The sequence below is a fragment of the Amphiprion ocellaris genome, chromosome 4 (genome assembly GCF_022539595.1).
Source record: "Amphiprion ocellaris isolate individual 3 ecotype Okinawa chromosome 4, ASM2253959v1, whole genome shotgun sequence".
In the NCBI taxonomy this organism is placed as follows: Eukaryota; Metazoa; Chordata; class Actinopteri; family Pomacentridae; genus Amphiprion; species Amphiprion ocellaris.
Genome location: NC_072769.1, coordinates 18,875,866 through 18,883,682, shown reverse-complemented (window position 1 = coordinate 18,883,682; position 7,817 = coordinate 18,875,866).

The following is a 7,817-nucleotide window of genomic DNA, read 5'->3' as shown; positions in this document are numbered from 1 at the left end:
TGTTAATTTTCCTTGAAATATATAAAGAAAATTAGGGTCAAAAATGGTTAAAAATAAATTACAACTTTGCAGATCCTGTGTGTCTTGTCTGACCAAAACCAAAAGATTTTGAGTTTACGACAAACAAAAATATAAATCCTGCTATTATTTTTCTGCTAATTGACCAATCAGTTAATCAAACAATTGTTTAAAGTATTTGCTATTTCAACATACATTATTACATTATTACATACATGCATTATTCCAATAAAGTGGCTATTCCATTCCATACAGCTTCTTTTGGGATTTTTTTTCTTGTATTTTAGTGGCTAAATAATTAATCCAAAGGGTAATCAATAGTTTAGGTGACAGTGAACACAGGTGTTAGTTACAGATCTACTCTAAGAATGCGTCTTTCTGCCAGATGGCAAACAGCAGCGCATGCTATCGGTGTCACTCCAGGCTAAGAGACAGAGGAAAAAGGTGCTGCTACACCCCCTCCACCTCCACCTCCACCTCCACCTCCACCTCCGCTCTCCATACTTGGACTGGGAGGATAACAAGCCAATAGCAGAGCCAGTTTGCCAGTCACCCCACACCCCAGCACACAAACACAAGACAGTGGAAAAAAAAGAGGTGGGGAGGGCAGTGGGTTCGTTTGACACAACAGAACATGAAGACGAGCTGGCAGCCGCCTGCAGCTCGCGAGCAGATCTCAGCTGTACTGCAGAGTCACTCAAACCACAACCAGGAAGTGAGAAGAAAGAAAACACAGAGAGAGAGAGAGCTGCTCGGTCATTCTGGATGTTCTCAGAAAATGTTTTAGTTCCTCTTGGTGGGAGGGTCCGCAGAGAGTGGCGAGACATCTGAAACTCTGCAGCAGGGCCACACCAAGCTGCTGGTCGGATTGGGTGCCAGGGGTCAGGTTTAGCTATTTAAGCTCATTATTAAAACCTTATCACTGGAGGATTAACACATGCAGCCTTTAAACACACATAACATAATCCCATCATGACAAGACAGGCCATTTCACATGTCAGAAGCAGCTTTCTCTCAGCTGCGTAACGTGCTGCACGGCATCGCAGACAGCTGAGCAGTTAGTGAGGTAATACACAGTAGTATTATAGTAACAACACTTCATGTAACGAGTTGCAGCAAATGTGTAAAGAATGAATTAAAGGGTGTGTGTTTCTTCCATTGATACCAGACTACAAGATGACACCTCATTCATTTGAATGAAGGTTGTTCAGGGCTGCACACACTGAAAAAAATCCCAGATTCCTCCACGCGGTGCCCAGAAGTTACACAATACTGTGCATGTGCATTTGTACATTATTGACCTCACGCTGGTGGAGCTGAGCCGTCCAGCTTCCTGTTGGCTACACATGTGAATGTCATTTCACTGGTAAATTGCGATAAAATAATCGCAGTCTAGTGCTGCTCCTGAGGCTTGGTTAGTGTTAAATGCAGTTGTTAGCATGTCTCACCTACAACGTTACTTCCAAAACCCAGGAACATGTGCGAGGACTGGGTGATGCAGCTAAAATGTATCACAATAAAATCCTCAATTTCATTCATTAGCGCTAATTATTGATCATTTCTAAAGAACTATTTTTGATGAAGACTAGCAGGAAAATTGAATTTAACCCCTTTAGATTTTATATATATATATATATATATATATATATATATATATATATATATATATATATATATATATATATATATATATATATATATATATATATATATATCAAGTGTAGTGTATGTACAAATTAAACATGATGCTGTTCATTAGCATTAATGTCACATGTCTTGTTCATGTCTCATGAACAATCTTTGGCACAGTACTATTTATGAAACCTTAAAGTGCACATTTATGCTCCTTTTTGCAAGATTCTCTTTTTAAATGAATCAAATAGAAACAATAAAATGCCTGACAGAAACCAGTCTGACTAACCAGATGTAGATGGTGGGCATACGTAAGTCTGCCATTTCACATGTATTCTCCTTTTTTAACCACTTTCTCCTTAGTTATGAGAAACTGTGACATCCTCCAAGCAGCAACCGATTCGGAGTTTTTAAAAGTTGTATGATAACAATGACATCCTTTACTGTTTTTTGTGACCAAGAATGAAAAAAATGCTTGAAATTAAGGGTCTCTTGCTTCAGAAATTAATAAAAATTTAAAGAGGTAAGTTTGCTGCAATCATCTTTGTAAACTGCTGTGTGAGAACAGATGGTTAGTAACTTGAGACTGTCAGTTGTGAGGATCTGCCCATTTCGCTACTCCGCCAAGGAGGCAGAGCCTTGGTGGAGTTATGTGACGATCAGTGTTGGTTTTTCTGTCTGTTTGCAACAATACTCAAAAAATAACTAACAGATTTGGATGAAATTTTTAGGGAAGGTCAGAAATGACACAAGGACCAACTGATTAGATTCTGGCAGTGATGCGGATTATAGTCTGGATCCACGGGTTTGTTAAAGATTTCTGTATCATTGCGAGATAGCAACGGCATCACTGTAACTATGGCAACAAGTGAACACTACGTCAGCTGCCTGCTGACGATCACATGATTGTGATCCTACTACAAATCCACCATTGTGGACTTATCAGGACTTAACTATCAGAAATGATACAAGGAACAACTGATTACATTGTGGGGGTGTTTCTGAGTCCCATCAATTCCCGCCGCCCGCTACATATTTAGGTGACGTGAATCGGTATCTGTATATAACGTACACATGCATAACACACACCTATGCTCAGCGCAAGCTAATTTAGTTTGTGGGTACATCTATACTAAGTGCCACATTCTATGTTGCCGTGATTTCTGCCATCGGAAATGATACAGTGACCGAGCAGCCTTGGTGAAGTGCTGCACTCTCTGAGTGCTTTTCTTGTTTGTTTAATTTGACTGAATATACAATAAAAGACAATACCTTCATCTATTTTTTTTTAATTGCAAAACATGGTTTCATGATATGCCAGCATATAATACATAACCTGTGAAGAGGAAGTATTTTTTTGCAGTAACCTGTCATGATAATGTAAAAAAATAACCTATTATTGTGTAAAAAGGATCTTATAACAGGAAACTTTTTGACACGGTAATCATTACAAACCTAATATAATCTGTTAATCGATGCCTCCTCTGCATCCTTATTGTGAGTTAATGATCATCTTAAGGAAATGTATCTCACTAAAGAGGAAGCCGTCTTCCCAGACATCGTTTCTTCATATGCTCAAACATATTGCAACATGACAAAACTGGTGAAAGAAGCTTTTAAACGGTTCAAACTTGTATACAGTTTCCTGTTTTGTAGTCATGAAGAAACACACACACACACACACACACACAGTGGGTCACCATTGATTCTGTTCTAAAAATGCAAAATGTTGGCATGTGGAGTTTGTTGTCGGATCTGCTGTAGCTGGTCAGTCGCCAATACCTCATTGATAATTCAACAGTTTCACAAATAGCATAGCGCACCCTGAGGGAAGTAATTCAAACAGGAAAATGAGTCAATATAGTCTTGTTGAAGCCCTCTTGCATATAGATTTACTGTGGTATAGTGTAGGGATGCTCCAAGGCAAATGACAGACCGGTTCTTCTTGATTAGCATGGAGGCTCAATAAAAGACAGCAGCGAAAAGGACGACAGGACGGGACAACCTAACCCAGTTCAGCATTTATGTGCTGAATATGGCAGGCCGGCTCACACTCGACAAGCAACAAGTCACAGAGGAACGGGGTGAAGGGTGTTTGGATGGTTGCTGAAGCTCATGTGGCTTTAATGTGACGTCTCCCATGTGCTTCAACCTTCTGCCTGACTCGTGTCCATGCCTCTTAAGTCACATTCAGCACTGGTTTTGGGACACAAAGGCTGACCTTGCACAAGACAACCACGCTCAAGACTCCAGGTCCTGACCTCCCTGATGAAACCTCACACTCCGGGTCATGTGATCAGGCAGTGGAGAAATGTACAGCGGAGGGGAGGGCAGGCAGAGGAGGGGATTTGTCAAGTGGAGCAAAGGTCGCACACTCGTCAACGGTTACCAACACAGCATCAGGGCTCACGACCTTTAACAACTCAGGTCAAGGAAACAACACCATTATCCCGGTAATGCTGTACAATACAACATGAGCAGCAAATGAGATTAAATTGTCTCACTGACTGATATTCAGCTGCTTTTCTTCGTTCTGTGAAGTGACTTTCATCCAAATTTGATTTCAAATAGAGATCTAAAAAGGTGAATGGTTTCACATTTTGGGAATGTTTTTTATGTTTTTGCTGGGCACTAGATAAGATAACTGAGACACTTGTAGAGGAAGCAGCTGCTTAGCTTCGCACACATGCTGGAAACAGGTGGAGCAACTAGCCAGGCTCTGAGCAGGTCATTCTAAAAGCTTTTTCCGGCTGAAATGCTTGTTCTTCAATCAATATTTACCTGTTCTGACAACTCTGTTTAGCATGTAAGCTTGTTAACTTGTGTTAACTAACTAACGTTAAGCACACAGCACAGTTGATGCTGATGGAAAGGTTGTTGGTTCTGAAGATGTTTGGTCACAAACCACTTGAAATTTTAACAAACCAAATACTAGCGGTGCAACAGAACATAGCTGATCTAGGATTCATACAGATCCCCACCCATGAATGTGAACCAGAGATTAACTATAAAGTTTAACCATCCTAGAGAGAAATATAGTTTTCCTGCCACTGTTACTTTTAACAGTAATTATACAAGGACAGTCAGAGCATATTGTCTAATACATTGTTTTACATCTTCAAAGAAAGCGATCCAGATCCGTGCTCCATCTCTCCTCCAAGTGTCTTGAAATTTGGCCTGCTAATTTTTATGTAATCGTGCTCTCAAACAACACTGAAAACAACAATTCCCTAAATCTCGATGCAGAGTTGCAGCAACAGAGTACAAAGCAGTTGAGTGTTCACGTTTTCTGTATAATTTCTGTATCATTGCAAGATAGCGGCACAGCATCACTGTAACTATGACAACAAGTGAACATTACATCAGCTGCCTGCTGACGATCACATGATTGCGATTCTACTACAAATCGACTGTTAAAGACTTATCAGGACTTATCCATCGGACATGATACAAGGAACAATTGATTAAATTGTGGGGATGTTTCTGAGTCCCATCAATTCCCGCCACCTGCTACGTATTTAGGTCACGTGATTCTATATCCGTCCATAACATATGGATGCATAACACACACCTGTGCTCAGCGCAAGGTCATTTTGTTTGTGGGTACATCTATATTAAATGGCTACATTCTATGTTGCCGTGATTTCTGCCACAAATTTTTTCAACATTTCAGCTGTCGGAAATGGGTTAGCAGCCTTGGCGGAGTACCGCACACTGAGTGCTTTTCCTGTTTCTTTTGCTGATCAGAAAAATCATCCAATCTTTGACTCAAAAGCCACAATAAGATCCAAATTGCGAGTTTTGTGAATGGATCTATTAAAAACCACAAATATCAGTTTATTTACAATCCATTCACTGGACATTTCACTCTAAACCAAAAACTTCAACCTGCTGATGAGGTGAAAAGTGAAGAATTCATCACAGTCAATGGGCTTGATTCCTCTAAATGCCGACACATATTTCCACGGTCATCCATTTAATATTTGTTGAAACAGTTCAGTCTGGACCAAAGTGTTGGACTGAATGAGCAACACTAGAGCCGTGTTGCTGCAGAGTCTGACGACAAGAACTGAAATGATCATAAAGAGTTGTTGAATATTTTTCTGTAGATTGACTTTGAAAAACTGGCAACAGTTTCAGGTCTACACACGATGCACCATATATATCATAAACTACCGTTCAAAAGTTTGGGACCCAAAAATTTCATGTTTTTTCCATGAAAATTCACACTTTTATTCATGTGCAAACATAACTGCACAAGGGTTTTCTCATCATCAATTAGCCTTTCAACACCATTAGCTAACACAATGTAGCATTAGAACACAGGAGTGATGGTTGCTGGAAATGTTCCTCTGTACTCCTATGGAGATATTCCATTAAAAATCAGCCGTTTCCAGCTAGAATAGTCATTTACCAGATTAACAATATCTAGACTGTATGACCCCAAACTTTTGAATGGTGGTGTATGTCCAGATGCGTGATCTGAATGAACAGAAACAGTGCTGGTGTTGTCCCAGGAAATGATCGGACATTAAACAAAGCTGGCCTATTCAGTCAGCTGAATGAGCTCAAAGAAAGACAGTGGTTGGAGATGTGACATTTGCTTTGGGTAATTTTTTATCATCTTTTTTACCGAATAATCTTTTCCAAGAATAATACAATTGTTTCAACTGATATTTTCCAGGACGTTCCACTAGAAATTCTTTGGGAGTAACGACATTCACAGTAACTCAGATCTCTCTTAATGCTCCATGCAGATGTGTGATCATCTGAGGGTTTTTTTTGTTTTTAAAACAAGCTGGATCCTTCATTTTCTGCTCTCACATGATTCTCTTAAATTCAGTTCGTGACATCTGTGATGGTTTTTCTTTAAAGTCATCTGCTCTGAGCTGAAATTTCTGCCCTAAAGGCGACAAGTCAGAGCTGATTGTTGTCCAAACATCAGCTCGTTCACGCCTTTCAGCCTGCTATCACCCAAAACACACAGACAGGCTGATACCGGTATTCTGAAATGACCGGAGCAGAGCCGGTGTTGCTTTCAATCACAGAACCACAAACTCTCCCTTCTGTTTGCTCTAAAGAAAGCTGCTCCTGTTCTCAAGGGCAAAAAAACGCATGATTGCATCTCCACGGTCACTTCTCTGTCCTCTCTGTAACCGGCCATGTGACAGCGGCGCACGGTCAAAACACATTACCTTGTATTTTAAAAAGGACAAACACTCACTCAGGCTGCATTCCACAGATTCCTGCTGAAGGAAGTTTGCCATAAAACGCCCCCTCAGTACCAAGCACATCTCTGAACTGTAAACTCTCCCCCTAAAAATGCTCCGAAAACCCAAGTTTCTCTTTTACGGATACCAGCACCAACAAACATAACATGCAGATTCCATTACAAGTCAAGAAAACAAAACGAGAGCACCTGGACACGCTCAGTAGCTATGATGCATTTTGACTTGTTTTTCAACATGATAGAGCAGGTCGAAGCTCAGACACTCATTCATGAAACTCGAATGCCTGATTATCATCCGTCTGTCGCTTGTAGACTTTTTTTGTTGAGGAAATAACAGACGCAGCCGAACCTTTGATCTGAGTAATTGCTGTTTCTCTAAAGTTCTAAAAGGAATACACCGGTGTGTTTGTGTTCTTCATGTTTTTATTGATGAAATACAAATGAGCCTGCTGTTTATTTTTTCATGGTTTGAAAGTCACAAAGCAGATTATTAAAAGCCGTTTCATTTGTTTAATTATTGTAGTGAACACCCACATCTTAAAAAATTGTACTACTTTTAAATCATTTTAAACTGCATTTTTTTTTTTTTTTTTTTTTACAATTTACAGTATTTTATAGATTTTCCCAGTTTTGTTAAATTACAGATAATAACTAGCAAAATCAAAAAAAGTATTGATTTATGATAATCATAAAATTGGCCAAAATTGTACAAAAAAAAAAAATAAATTTTAAAAAATGTCTACATTGAAATTATATTTTTTACAAATAGTATTATTTATATATATGTATATATATATATATATATATATATATATATATATATATAAATATTTAATACTTATATTAAATATTTAAAAATTAAATATTTTTTTTGTTAATTTTACATAAATTTTCTGAATTTTATTTTATTTTATATTTAACATTTTTTAAATGTCTT